Source organism: Delphinus delphis, chromosome 2, assembly GCF_949987515.2.
Source record: "Delphinus delphis chromosome 2, mDelDel1.2, whole genome shotgun sequence".
Classification (NCBI taxonomy): domain Eukaryota; kingdom Metazoa; phylum Chordata; class Mammalia; order Artiodactyla; family Delphinidae; genus Delphinus; species Delphinus delphis.
In genome coordinates this window covers 159,018,193-159,032,366 of record NC_082684.1, presented here as the reverse complement: position 1 = coordinate 159,032,366, position 14,174 = coordinate 159,018,193, and the positions used below count along the sequence as shown (strand labels likewise).

The following is a 14,174-nucleotide window of genomic DNA, read 5'->3' as shown; positions in this document are numbered from 1 at the left end:
CGACATTGTGGGTTCTCACTCCCAGGTCTGCTACGGGCTCTGAGGTGATCTTTACCATTAAAGGCCAATGATGCATTTTCTGGACAAAAATGTCCTCATCTAAACACGAAGAGGCCAGACTAGAAAATTCTTAATATTCTTTCTGGCTTTAAGATGCTGTGGGTCTATGTTTCCTCCCCCAATCTGTTTGGCCGGTCCACGCCTGAGGCCCATGGCGGGCAGGCAAGGGCAGCCTCTGGTTGGGACTGGACATCAGGGAGCGGTGAGATTGAGGCTGCGGCCATAAGTGACGGACAGAGTAGAAGGCAAGGCTGGATTCGGGAAGGCCAAGCACAAAGCTGGACGGCGCAGAACTTGGTTCTGGGCCCGAGACAACCCACAGGGCGGCAGCAGCCACAGTGAGAGAGTCCCGCCCCCAGACGAGCCCTGAATCTTCCCACGCAGCCCAACTTTGTTCAAAGCACAGCTACAGCCTAGAGACCAGTTTAATGAGAACAAGTGAACGGGAATCAACAGACTCCAGGCCTTCGAGGGATTTAGGCTGCCAGCAAGTAAGAAATTTAATGAAGGTTCAAAACACAGGTTTTAGTACAAATTTGCAGCCGCTCCTGCCGCCCTACACAGCATCACTGGTCGTGCTGCACAGGGGAACGGCCGATGACACTTTTAAAGGCTGTGAGACATTCTGTGGGCTGATAAGATTCAGAATCATCTATCTCTACAAGGTGGATTTAGGGGCTAAGTGCCTGGAAATTTTCATTTTTAAAGATTTGCTCCTTTTGGCGAAGTAAGAGCCAGTGCTTCTGAAACCACGAAGCACATATTTCACTACCCAGGAAAGCCTGCAGCTGAGAGATGGATATGGAAATGTTTCCCATAATGAGGATTTGGGCTACATGAAATGTGCATATTAGGAAAAGCAGACAGGGCAAAATGTTAGTTCATCTCGGAAAATAACGAAATTTTAGATGTGTGAGGTTTTTATTTATTAACTGTGTTTTACTTTACAGTTTGGCTTTCTTTTCAAGGAAAAAAAATCTTCAAGAAAATTCCAAGAAAGATTTAATCTTCTTGCGCCAATTTTCTTAAAGTAATCCTGATTTCTTCTGGTTTTAGCTCCTCTTTGGGGGGGGGGGGAGGGGGAGTAAAGAACACTGTGTTTATGTGTCTGTACTGAGGATGGAAGGAAAGGAAACGGATAGAGTTTGGGGACTGAGTTAAAATTAAGAAAGAACATTTTTAAATAAGGGCTGAAACAGAACAGAAGGGCAAGGAGAAGTTGTAAAACCTTCCTCAGATCTAGAAGATTCGCAGAGTTCCCTGGTCAGGCTATTTCATGAGCAGGTTTGCGTGGTGGGTTCGATTAGGAGAAATGACTTTGAGTTGTTTCTATCTCCACATACAGAATGCTGACTTCCGTGGTCCTGGATCACCCATTTGCAGCTTTCATCTCTGTGTTCATATTTCACGTTACCAAACCATTTAAATAATCTACAGATGATCTTACTGTGGGTTCTCAAAGCCACTCCCAATTGTTCTAGGCCTAAAAGCTCATGGTTCAGAATAACATCTGAACTTGACAACCCAACAACAGATGGTCACGCCCAATACGGGCAACTCGCCTTCCTGGGCTCCTCCATCACGTCCATCCCAGCCTCAGGATGGCCATCTGGGGAGAATGCTCCCACCTCCCGTCTTCCCTTTGCTACTCAGTCTGCCATCTCATCTACCTTGGCACACGTACACAAACATCCTACTAGATTCTAGTGTAGCTTCGACTGAGCACTTATTTGGGGTCAAAAACTCCACCAAGGCGCTTTGTTGTATTATCTCACTTAAACCTCACTCTCCCAGGCACTTCCCTGGCGGTCCAGTGGTTGGGACTCTGCATTTCCATTGCAGGGGGCACAGGTTCAATCCCTGGTCGGGGAACTAGATCCCGCATGCCGCGTGGTGCGTGGTGCGGCCAAAAAAAAGGATTAAAAAAAATAAAATTAAAAAAATATAAAAAAAACGAAAACAAAAAACCCCTCACTCCCCCCGGAGGTGTGCTTCCCCAACACCTTCCCTGTGTCCTTCAGAGCCACCCTCCGCTCTGCTCTGTCCCCGGGAGGCTGACCTGTACGGAGGGTTGACTGAGGGTTGAACTCTCTGGCGTCTGGTACGGGGTTGGCCAGTGGGGTCCCCAGGGGAGATGAGGGAGGAAGGAGGAAGTCAGGGCAGGGTGAGTGTTGCCCTGAGCCTTCCCATCCAGCGCTCAGGCTGGTTACAGCCCTGGGCTGAGGGCCAGGCTGCTCTCAAGGGAAGGGACTCTACCAGACTCCCTTGGGTGTGGTAACTGCTTTCTCCCTCCCCCAATCACCGAGGGTCTAAGGGTGCTTACAGCTCAGCTGCTATAAATCTCAAGGTCCCAGTGCTATTCCTTGTGGTCCCCTCACACCAGATCCGTGTATACAGTCCCTCATACAATCCTCATTTTAAAGGTAGAGAAACGGGGCTTCCCTGGTGGCGCAGTGGTTAAGAATCCGCCTGCCAAGGCAGGGGACATGGTTCGAGCCCTGGTCCGGGAAGATCCCACATGCTGCGGAGCATCTAAGCCCATGCGCCACAACTACTGAGCCTGTACTCTAGAGCCCGCAAGCCACAACTACTGAGCCTGAGTGCTACAACTACTGAAGCCCATGCTCCACAACAAGAGAAGCCACCGCAATGAGAAGCCCACACACCGCAACTAAGAGCAGTCCATGCTCGTCACAACTAGAGAAACCCTCATGCAGCAACGAAGACCCAACACAGCCAAAATTAAATAAATAAATTTATATTAAAAAAATAAAGGCAGAGAAACTAACTTGCAGCAAAGTCAGGACGTCAGCCCTACCTGTCTGATTCCGGGTCTGTGTTCTTAACTGTTTTGCCTGTTCACTAAAGGGAAGGAGGCTTGAGAACTGAACCTTATGTCTCAGTATTGACTTTGCATTCTCTCTGCAGGCCATTTCATTTGCCCACCGGTCCCTTCATCTGCAAACAGAACCTGGCGACTGAACGCTACTTCCCCAACCTCATTTCCCACACTCTGGGTCTAGTAGCTAAGATGCTTGGGGCTGGTTCGCTGCCCACTGGGCACTTTTTGTTTCTGGACCAAGGTAAAGGTATGCACTCTACCTGGGCTGCCCTCCCCTGGCCCCTTCCATCGACTCTGGCACACCCCTGGAGACCGGCTGCCGTGTTACTAGTAAGACCCAGTGCCCTGCTGCCAGGTGGGGTCGGTGCCCTGCTCTGTGTCCCCACGGCAGCGGACAGAGCTCCGTGGTGACACTTCCTACACTGCACACTGCCCTGACCTGTCCACAAGCTCCTTAAGGCAGGACCGTGTCTTATGTCTTACTTTTGTCTTTGGATTTTCAGTGTCCAGCCCAGGGTCTACCCATGGCAGATCCTGGGTAAATGTTTGGATGAACAAAGATGCTCTTGAAAAAGAGGCTTCATCGTTGGCTGCTGAGCCCCCGGATGGGCTCTGGAACAGAGACATGGATGACGGATGAAGGATAGCCCACCACTGCCCAGCCCAGGTAGCTGTCAAAGTTCCCACCTACCCCGACTCCTCCCTCCTGTACCTCACCCCTCTCAGGAGGTGGCAAAAAAGCAATGCTCTGTGTCATTGACAGATGTTCCAGAAGAACCCAGTGTGCAGGGCCAGGTGCTGGGGGCAACCTGGCCTGTGTTTGTAGAGAGAATGCAATGGGTTATCTAAAATGCCACTTTCGTCTTGTGGACAAGGTTCATAAAGGAGAAGGTTTTCCATGAAGAGCACTTTGAACATAAATGAATGCGAAAATTGGCCATGGCCAACCATGGCTGATTCACCAGGGCACAGTTATTCTTGGAAAATGAAATGCTGTGATAGCATAAGAGCTCCTGCTGAGAGGTCCTGAGACTTGACTGTGGTAATTATGCTACATTAAGAGACCTTCTTCCTCCTTGCTTGCCCTCGGCCATGTATATGCGTCCCTATAAAAATGGACGCCTGCTGAAAAGATTTGCAAATAATGATCAGTTGTTACCTCTTTTCCCCTTTTATGTAACTTTATTATAATTCACCTCAACCTTCTATGTTCTTGCATATTTCTTGGACCTTTGAATTACAGATTTAAGGTTCTGCCTTTCCTTATGGCTTTTGGTACCAGAGACAGACACAGAGAAGACGGGAAGGAGCTGGTATCAGAAGTGCTGGTAGGCGATGAGATGTCACCTGTTAGGACGGCTATTATCAGAAAAATAGAAGTTAACAAGTGTGGGGATGTGGAGAAAATGGAACTCCTGTGCACCGTTGGTGGGAATGCAAAATGGTGCAGCCAGTATGGAAAATGTTACGGAGGTTTCTCAAAAAATTAAAAATGGAACTACCATGTGATCCAGGAATCCCTCTTCTGGATATATTCCCAAAGGAAATGAAATCAGTGCCTTGAAGAGATATGCATGCTCCCATGTTCACTGCAGCATTATTCACTATAGCCAAGACATGAAAACAATCTGTGTGTCCACTGATGGATAAATGGATAAAGGTGTAGACAGGGAAGCCATACAGGCAGGCGGCTGGCTTTGCAGCTGTGAGAAAGGTGGCTCTGAGGCAGAAGACAAGTTAGCAGCTGTGCTCCGGCAAAGGAAGGACAGGACGGCGCAGGTGGTGGTAGTTGGATCGGGGGAACAGATTCTAAAAGAGTTTAGAGGGAAAGCCGGGAAGATTAGGTGATCAGCGGCGTGGAGAGGGAAGGCCAGGATGCCTCCCAGGTCCCCAGCATGGACACGGGGGCTGCCGTCAACCGTGGTGGAGAACACAGGGGTAAGGGTGGGTCTGAGGGTGGCCCCGACACGTCACTGTGGCACCTGGCAATTAAAACTTCTCTTTTCGGTGGACATGGTCCCCCCCTTGGGGAAGCAGCTCTGGGAGGTCGTGTCCTTACAGTTAGAAAATCAACACCTAATGTTCCACCCCAGCCTGGCTTCTGGAAAGACAGATGGCAGGACCATGCTTGGGACCACTGTGGCCTGTTGGTGGGAGAGAGGGATGGAGAAGAGTGAACCTGGGTCTCTACTCAACCACGTCCGACTATGGTCACATCCAGTAGCCTTTGTTCAGCCCTTTGCTCCACCACAGAGCTGCAAGGGGATGCAGAGGATAGAAAATCTGCTGTCCAGACCCTGTGGAACTCGGTAGGGCTGGGCAGAAGTCCAGGCCTGCCTCACTGACCCAGAGTAACTGCAAAATCAAGTGACACGTGTAAGCAAGTTTTCTGACCACCTGAAATATACATCTGAAGTGCCCAAACATATGCAAGTATTATACATAAAAAGCATCTGAGCGCAACAGTCCACGCTGATGACTGAATCGTCGTTAGGAAACAGCAGCCCAGACCTTGCCCTTTAGTCTAATGGGAAGAAGGGCTCTGAAGGTGAAGAGAGAAGTGATTTTTCAAGGGAAGGTGTGTTGCTGTTCTCTGAGCACTGACTTTGCTTTCGGACGAGTTTCGTGATGTGGTTTCCTCAGCCTGGGATTTAGAGAAATAAAGACACAGATTCAAATCCTGGCTCCAGCAAGTCCTGGTGGAGTGACTTAGGGGAAATTATATAGTGTCTCCCGGTCGCAGGTTCCTGTGTGAAAGGAGGATAACAAGGCCCACCTTATACAGAGATATTGTAACATATATAACATACACTATATACTAATCTATACTACATATAACACACATGGATTGATGGGTGGATACAGATAAAAGATATACCATTTGAAAGCGCCTGTCACACAACAATCACTATATCCCAGCTGTCCACCCTTATCACCACTTCTTCTCTTTTCCATCCCACCAACTCCATCTCACTTTTCAGGCTCCTTCAGCTGAAATACTGTGCACTGGGACCCCGCTCAGCATCAGGAAGGCCAATGGGAGGGGGAGAGAACAGACGAGTCCTGAGGGACTCAGTTTACATTCTAAATGTGAAAACAAAGCAACATATTTTAAAATTTTGTAACTAGTCTCAGAATCACCCACGAATGACCACGCATCCCGACCTAAACTTCTAAACTGCTCTAGAAGGGAAGGAGAGAGGTGTTCCCTCTGGTCATGATTCTGTGCCCTGCGTGATGGATATGAGGACAGGATGTCCTGGAGACCTGCTTTTCAACCTTAATCTTTGTGGGCCGGTATTTCCAAGCATTTTGCCAAGGAGCCCTCAATTCTAGGAATAGCTCAAGCCTCCCTGAGAACACTTACTCAAAGGTATATTTATGAAGAAAGAATATTTTTATGCAATTGAGCAAAACAACAGACCTGCACGTATACTGCAAACCAGAGGAGCCACATAGGGCCCACCCAGGCCCCATGGGTCTCTGAAAAAGACAAAGTCAATCAAATCTGGGCGTCCCTCCTCTGGATGCTAGTCTGTTGGATATGTAACAACCACTGGACAGCCACCAGTTCACCCTTTGTCTTGGCTGTCAGTAGTTATTCAACAAGTGTGTATTGGATGAATGTCTGGGACTCCATACTAAGGAATCTGGGTTGTATTTGTCTTACTCTGGTTAATAGGACAGACTTTTAAAAATAATAAAATAAAGCAAAAAGCATTTTAAGTTGACAAATCTCTGGCAATTAGCTGCAAAGCCCAGCAAAATAGATTTCAGCGTATTATTTGGATTTATAGACCAGAATGACCAACGAGACCCGAATGTTTACAAAACTGTAATGCAATTACTTCAGCAACTAGAGATTGGATTATGTGCATGCCACAGCTTTCTCCTTACAAACTTGGAAGAGACAAGGGAAGGTTCACGTATTAGAACCACATGCAGGCTGACTTCAGCAAGGCATCGCTGGTGAAATGCAATGGATAAATGTCCCACGTCACCCCTGAGATTTGGTTCACACGTTGAACGCTGAGAAGGAGGAAGCAGATCAGGCAAAGACCTAGAGGAGGAAGGAAAGGGACACTGGAAGGTAGATGGGAAACACATCCCTTAGAAAGTTTATACACACCAGAGCTGAAGATTGGGAGCCAGGCAGGAGGGGAAGAAGAACAAACACTTCCCCAAGCGTGAGAAGTTAGCAGCATACTCCACTTGGAGTAAAATAGTTTAAAAAAATTCTGTACACAGTAAAGGGTTAGGCTGGACAAGACATCATGCAAAGCTGCTGTGTTGTGATCCAGGGTTCTACTTCCAAGTGTATAACTTTTTGATTCTTGCATCAGCCAAATGGACAGCACCTCCAGGAAGTCTGGGGGATGAGCACAGAGGCCCCAAGCCTCCTCCTGCAGGTGAGGTACAACTGAAGGAGGTTCGGACAAACCCACTCCCGACTCAGCTCCTGCTGACAGTGGATCGGAGGGCTTGGTGGGGAGGAGAGGGTGAGTGAGGGGAGCATCCAACAGCTGGGATGTTGTGTTAGGAGAAACACAGCGAGACTTTCAGCAGAGTAATGGACCTGCACCAAGGGGTGCAGACGTCCAGTCTGGAGGCGGTTAACATGCGCACTAACTGATGGTTCTGAACCCCGGCGGATTCCCAGCTCGACTTTTGCATCTAGACTTTGCTTTTTTTGTTGTGGGGCTCTTGCTCCCTCCCTCCCTCCTCCATCCCCCCAGTGTCCTTCTCTCTCACGTTCTGCTTGGGAAGCAGTTATGAATCTGTGCAGACTAACAGCCGTGCTTGGGAGATGCCTTGGTACCTCCATCCTGTTGGCCTTGGCTTTATTTTATTTTATTTTTTTTGGTTATCTACCTGATTTATTAGCAATAGTTTGACGAAATCAATGGGAAAGTCAATAAGCCTAAGGAAAGTAGACTCAACCTTCTTATATATAATATATAATTCCTCCAAAACTCTTCCCCCGCCCCAGACCTTCCCTCATAAAAAAGTCATAAAAATACGTAAAGCCATAAAGTATTAGGGGAAAATTTTTTTTTATAAATCCTCCTAGGGTGGGAAAGGCTCTTAAAAATATGAACTAAATTAAAAATTGATACATTAACTATATAAATATTTTAAACACCATAAACAATGTAAAAAAATGACAGTTGGAAAAAACTCACTTGTAAGACATATACAGCCAATTTCCCTGATCCACTCCCTCTGAATTTTTAAAATCACTAATAAAATTAAACATTTAGAAGAAAAACAATTTACAATAAAATGTGTCAAAATCTACTAAAATGGTCTTAGGGATTAAAAACGAAAGGAACCCATGAACATAAAGAGAACGAGAGAAGAGACAAAGCAGGCAAGAAGTATTAAATAAATTTTAGAAGCTGGAAAGTGCCTACGTGAAGGAAAGGAAAGAAGCAAAACTATTTGCCCTGTGCAACCTTAAAGAGGCTAGGGTGCATGGCAAGACCGAAAAACAAAAAGGTTTGCTGTCAGCCTACATAAGAACTCAAACCCTGAGATCTCCCCCCAACTCCACACAGCCAGAGTCATGCATAACTTAAAAACTTTTGCTAGTGTGCACATACACATTCACAACGATGCGTTTTCAATCTGGAGAGTTAATTCTAAATAATATATTTTCAAGTCTTTATAATCAATAGCTTTAGGTAACAAGGAAACACCATTGGATGGCTTCACATGGTCATCAAAGGCTCTGTGACAAATCTACCTTCATCCCTTCCACGCTACCCAGTAGTCCAGGGGAAACATGTGAGCTGGACAAAAAGCATTTTTGTTACACCTACAACTGTCGCTTTCTGGATCAATCACATCACATGCTCCTTTGTTCTTAGAAAATAAGAGAACTGGACTAGAAAATCTTCTCCTGGACTAATATTTGACCCTAAAAGGATACTTCAAAGCGAAAGCTAAATTTATGAAAATTTTAAATTTGTCTTCAAAGATCAGTCACGGCATTACTGCCATGTACACATGCTGAGTCCTCCTCGGGGAGAAAAAACAAAACCCTCCCAAATTATGAACTCCACCTTCAAACATTCCAACAAATATTTTAAACAAAGAAGTCAGGGCTTCCCTGGTGGCGCAGTGGTTGAGAGTCCGCCTGCCGATGCAGGGGACAAGGGTTCGAGCCCTGCTCTGGGAAGATCCCACATGCCACGGAGCAACTAGGCCCGTGAGCCACAACTGCTGAGCCTGCGCGTCTGGAGCCTGTGCTCCGCAACAAGAGAGGCTGCAATAGTGAGAGGCCCGCGCACCGCGATGAAGAGTGGCCCCCGCTTGTCACAGCTGGAGAAAGCCCTCACACAGAAGCGAAGACCCAACACAGCCATAAATAAATAAATTAATTAATTAAAAAAAAAGTCAAATACAGAATTCAGACCATGCAACAATGTCTTTTATTATGTATGGGTTTTTAAAATTATTTCTGCAATCTCTCCATACACAGGCAAAAAAAGTATTATTTTGCGTATTGGAACTTGCAGACCTGATCGCTGCATAGAGAAGGGAAAATTATCCCTACAACATGCTTACCCAGGAGGCCAATTCATCTGCCAACCTCCAAGAACACGGAGATGAACATGACAGACAGACTGTCCCCCATCTGAACCTTCATTCACCACCACTCGACAACGCTTCTTCAGGCCCAGATCAGCAGCACATTTCTTGCCAAAAATCATTAAATGTCCAAGAAGACTTTCATCGTCATCTTCTGCCGAAGAAATCTGGGATATATGTTTCTTGGGTATCACCAGAAAATGTGTTGGTGCTCGAGGGGAAATGTCGTGGAAAGCAAGACACTGGTCATCCTCATAAATGATTCTGGCTGGGATTTCCTTACAAATGATCTTCCCGAAGATCGTGTTGCCACCAGGCCGGGCGGCCTGAGCCTTATTGATCTCATCTGCCATCTCGGCCTCCCTCCCGCGTGGCCGGCTGGGGAGAAGCTGGTCCTGGCTTTTGATTGAACTTTTCACTTGTCCCCTGGCCTCCGATGGCTCTCTCCCAAGGCACTTCTGAGGATGATTAGAAACTGTTTTCATTCTCAGAGGGGCGTCCCTGGAAGTGCATTGTGAGAGCACAGCAAGGTGATCGGAAGCCGGAAAGCGGTCTTGTGTGTTGCCCAACTCCGGTGCACCTGTACTTGGCACTGAATCATGGGTTCCTGGTCCCTCCATCTGAACCACCTCCACGAGTGTTTCCAGACTTGCTGGTGTGAACTGGTACCTCTCCCCTTCCCACCTCCATCTCTTCCCCTCCTGGGCACAAACCCTGCTCAGACTAAGTGGTCTGAATTCATGACTCTTGTTACTACAGCTCCTGGCAAGCTGGCCATTTCTCTCTCTGTGCCCCTTTTGGTTTTTTAACTATCTCTGTACTGCCTCCCTTCTGTCTCTGTGCTGCGGTGCTACATTCCAGACGGTAAATCTTTTAAAACATAATAAAAGCCTCTTTTGATTCTTTCATTTGCTCGGTGTGGTGCTAGACGAATTCAACATCCTGATATTCAGAGATTATATTTTTCCCATTACTAAGTGTTGGTGATATATATATATTTATTTATTTTTGGCCGCATTGGGTCTTCCTTGCTGCGTGCGGGCTTTCTCTAGTTGCAGTGAGCGGGGGCTACTCTTCGTTGTGGTGCGCGGGCTTCTCACTGTGGTGGCTTCTCTTGTTGCAGAGCACGGGGTCTAGGCGCACGGGCTTAGTTGCTCCGCGGCATGTGGGATCTTGCCGGACAAGGGCTTGAACCCACGTCCCCTGCACTGGCAGGAGGATTCCTAACCACTGCGCCACCAGGGAAGTCCCAAGTGTTGGTAATATATAAGTTCAACGCCGGATCAAACCTTCCAAGTTCTATTTTAAAAATTATATCTCAAATTGAATGGGACATCTTTTATCAAACACAGTAAGCACATCATCTCCTTAGCTAATTGGGTCTTGGAGGATAAACCATCGACCTCCCCTGCCTGACAGCCTTGCCGATATTTGAAGACAGTACTTCCAAGCCCAGATCACCATACACTGCTCTTACGGAGCCTTCCTCAAGTCCCGGGCAGGGTTCCCATCTCTCCCCTGGGAACTCACCCTGCTCTTGCCTCCCATCTCCGTGACAGCCAGCAAGACTGGATTGTAAGTTATCTGTTTACTGTCTGTCGCCACAGTAGCGACTCTGTGGCCAGGCAGCGATGAATCCAGCTCAGCAGCCCCATGAGATTGCCAGGCACATATTAGGATCAATAAATGTTAGGTAAGTAAATATCCCGATGCATTTAGATACTTAAATGACAGTTTCCAGGAGATGATGCTTTACGTGAAATGTTTTTCCATTTGGCCCGAGGCGGCACCATTCAGTGTGTAAAAGGAGCCATTCCCTTCCTGCTTCTCCCACTGGGTGCCCTCTCTACCTGGGGCTTTGCAAAGACAAAGGCACAGATACGGGTGGATTCCACCCTCCACGAGGTCATGGGAAGCTCCTCCCACCACCACGGAAGACGCAGAACTTCTTCACCTCAGTGACACGGCTTGTAAAATTTCCTCCATCACCCTGTGCCTGTCCCCGCACTCGCTTTTTGAAACCAGGGAGTATCTTATGTTGGGCTCTTTCCTAAGGGTTAGAGGTGAACCAACTGTCAACAGACAACCAACCGTCTTTCTTCCAAAGCAGCGAAGAGAGGGTCACAGGCCCATCAGCAAAGCTGAAATATGGTCAAGCAGGACTTGTGAACAAAAGGCGTTTAGGCAGCCACAGGGTCCACTCAGTATAGACTATGGTGGGGGACGGGGCGAGAACTGGGTATCTTTCTGAAAACCCTCAGAAAGCAGCCACACTGAAGTGCAGTTGGCGAAGTAAAATCCGTGAACCCGTGAATTATAACCAACCATCAACGCCTGCTAAAACAAAAACGGTGAGGCTGGAATGACAAAGGAAGGGTGCAGGGTAGTGGCTGGTCTTCAAGGCAGGAGGAAGGAGCAGCCGGTGTACGAACTGTCTGCGTGCACCACTCTTACCGGCCGATGCGCACACCCGTGCACCTTGTCAGAAATCACCTTTGGGAGAGAAAGGTGACCCGGAGCCCATGACAGCCTTTATGAAAACACCCAAGGCCATCCAACTCCATCCAACTCCACCAACTCCACTGCTCTGATCCCTCATTCACTACAGAAATTCCCCATTTGCTTTCTCCTGAGCTTTTCTCCCGGAACTTGCTAGTTTGATGACGTGCATATCCTATGAACTCACAGGGCATGCCTCTCATTATGATTTAATAAATGGACACTCTAATTGTGTGTGTTGTTTTTTAATCTCTTTGGAGTCTGGCTAGTGTGAATCAGTTCACTGGGATCACCTGAGCAAGATGAAGCAACAGATCTGATTTCGTTTCTAAACGTCTAAAGCCAAAGTTCAGACCATGAACCCACGGTGGCCGGAATGCGGCTACGTGTCCCACGTTGCTGTAGCATATGAATGTAAGATGACTGCTGCCTGCTGACAACGCCAGTTCATTATTCCTGTTAGTGTTAACCACCCTCATACTGAGAGTACTAGTAACAACCATCACAATACCCCGGGCTTGGATGTTCACTGGGGTTCAGTAATTATGATGCATTCTCTCCTGCTGAAGCTTGGGTTCATGTCGCCTCCCTGGGACATATGTATCCATAAAGAGGCAGCTGTCAGTGGTTCAAAGAATGGTGACTACTTTGGTGACGAGCATCTATTGTCTCAGAAAATGGATGTAGCATGTGGGTTAAGCATTCTTAGTTCCATTCTTACAAAGTGAATTATGCTCTGGACCTTGGCCAATTTAGTTCTGTGACCTAGTTTAGAAAACTGAACCATGTAGGAGGCCAGTCAGAAAGTAAGGCTGTGACCAAAAGTATTTGCCTGGGATTTCCTCTAGGCAGAGAGGTCACAGGTCACAGCACGGGTAAGTACCCTCACCACCCACGGGAAGTCCACCCTAACCGTCCAGTCTGCCCTAACGCCCTAATCTCCTTAAGAGCTCAGTGTTTATACCAGCAAACACTCACCATGTTTCTCCACAACATGCTGTATCCCTGGGCAGAATGTAGGCAAGTGATCATTCAACAATCTCCTTGAATTTGTCAGTAGAAAGGCAGCCTACACGGAATCACAAGATCGAGTTTGGACAACGAGATGCTGATTCTCATCTTGAGTGGGGAACTTCATTGCCTTGGAACTTGGGCTACCTTGGCTGAGCCAACCTCATCAGCCTGGACACCAGCACATTCATCACGGTGTCCAGCCCACTCCATCCTCAATCCTTCCCAGCAGCTTCGGCTACTCAGGCAAAGATGTGTTCTGCATGCCCTGATCCCCAAAGGAAGATTCCTGGGCAGGGTAAGGACCTATCAAAAGGGTTTTAAAAACATGAGTCTCCTTGTTAGGAAAAGATATCTCTCCTGCCAAATGATGGATGACAGAAATGAGTGTGGAGATCCAAAGAGAACCATTTCATCAAGGACCTGCACTGACAAAATGAAGAATGTTTGCATAGCGCACGGAGAGGAGAAATGCGGTGTCTGTCACAGCCACCGTTGCTGCAACCTGATATCTCAGTGTGACAGGCTTACCAAAGGAAAATAATACCGCTGCACCCCCCAGATGGCAGAGACTAATCTCTTTCCCATTACAGGTGATGTGAAGAATGAGGGGCTCTGCACGGATCCCCAGGGGATAGCCGGCTTCCCCTGTGTGCTTCCTATTGGTCACGACCCACTCAGCAGCCTTCCTCACCAGTCTTCAGATCCAGGATGGGATGGGAAGACCGGGCACAGAGAATCCGTGGGAAGTAGCCAGAGTCTGAGGCTGAGGTCCACGAGTTCTAGCTTCTGACACTAGTTCAACCTGGAGCCAGCCTTGTGCTTCTCTGCTTATGTTAGACTTTTCCAACCTTCTAGACATCACTGGAATAGTGGTGCCCCCTTCCTGAATACTCCCATCCTCCTCAATGGTGGCTTCATCCTAGAAGCTCCTAGAGCTGTACACAAGCCTTGTTGTCACTCAGTCTACTTCGGAAACTACTTGTCCCGCCGTATACATCGTTAGTACTCTGATGAGAGGCATCATGTCTTTGTCATCTTGATTATCTTTAGCACCTACTGTAGTACCTGGAATAGAGAATGTACTCAAGAAATGCCAGTTGTTGACACTGCTAATGGATGATTTTTCTTTTTGGTTGCACCGGGCAGCATGTGGAACTTCCCCAAC

The 14,174-nt window shown here is 47.5% G+C and overlaps 1 protein-coding gene and 1 pseudogene across 3 annotated transcripts in view; both read right to left on the bottom strand.

The window, feature by feature from the left end:
- The window catches only part of CAMK1D (calcium/calmodulin dependent protein kinase ID), a 417,212-nt gene that overhangs the window by 16,188 nt on the left and 386,850 nt on the right, over positions 1 to 14,174 (bottom strand). The gene's annotated exons all lie outside the window — the stretch shown is intronic.
- On the bottom strand, positions 9,353 to 9,981 carry LOC132419880 (adenosine 5'-monophosphoramidase HINT1 pseudogene; annotated as a pseudogene).